Below are 1,134 nucleotides of genomic sequence, written 5' to 3'. Positions count from 1 at the left end.
TGTTTGGTTATATACAAAACTTTCCTTGTCTTTTAAAGAAACTGAACGAGGGGCAAAAACTTTACCTTCGATTTTCTCTAAACAGCCTTTTTAGGGATAGCCCCCTTGTGCTTAAAAGCGGCGAATTGAAAAATAGATTGTGCACAACGTTAGCTCAGTTTGTATCTCTGATGGACTGCATTGCAAGCCGCCAAGATTCGAATCCCCAGACGAAAGATTTTTTTATAAAGGATGCTTGTTTATAAAGTTTCTATGTCTGTCCTGAGTTAAATCGGAGACGGGCGGAGGTCACTCATCTCAAATGGTCGCTTTTAAGGACAAGCGGGCTAACCCAGATTTCGTGGATTTCCAGAAATCTTGACCTACACCAAAAGTGGGCATTGCCCTACCTATCGGAGAAGTTTGGTTTCGTTTGTGTGTATAGTTCTTTGGTTATATAGAAAACTTTCCTTGCCTTTTAAAGAAACTAAACGAGGGGCAAAACCTTAACCTTCGATTTTCTCAAAACAACAGTTTTCGGGATAGCCCACTTGTGCTTAAAAGCGACCAAATATTACGTTTACTGGGTTGAACAGGGTGTTATACCAATTCCTTGTATGACATAACTCACCCTCGGGTCCACGTGAGCTTTCTTGTGATACCAAAAGGGGCAACAACCCTGTTACTAGAAACCACTGAAGTTGTGTTTTGGGAGAAAGAGAAATCAGCCTTACGAAAATAAGAATTGTCATTCTTCTCTTAAACTGAGAAAAGACGTAGTCTACGTTTGTGATTCTCTATCATTTAATTTTGTGATTTTCTGTACATCTTCGGGCAAATTACGCCAACTCATTTCCCAACCGTTTTGGTTCGTAGTCATGTTCTGTGAGTAGTCGACACGTAGCTTGTTTGGTTGGGAGGGGGGGAGGTAGTTAGTTTTGTTTTTATTATTATTATTTTATTTTTATGTTTTTGTTTTCTTCAACGCTTTTTTTTAACCCTCTATCCGTACGCTCTGGGGTCATTTTGAACCCCCGGGGTTGTATTCTTCACTTTTTAGAACACATTACTTCTATTGCGAAGATCTCTTTGAAACTTTCAGTATTTCTCAAATAATCTTTTTGACAGACTGCTATGCAAACCGTACGGATTGGA

The sequence above is a fragment of the Aplysia californica genome, unplaced genomic scaffold (genome assembly GCF_000002075.1).
Source record: "Aplysia californica isolate F4 #8 unplaced genomic scaffold, AplCal3.0 scaffold00013, whole genome shotgun sequence".
Taxonomy (NCBI): Eukaryota; Metazoa; Mollusca; class Gastropoda; order Aplysiida; family Aplysiidae; genus Aplysia; species Aplysia californica.
This window is presented reverse-complemented; position numbering follows the sequence as displayed.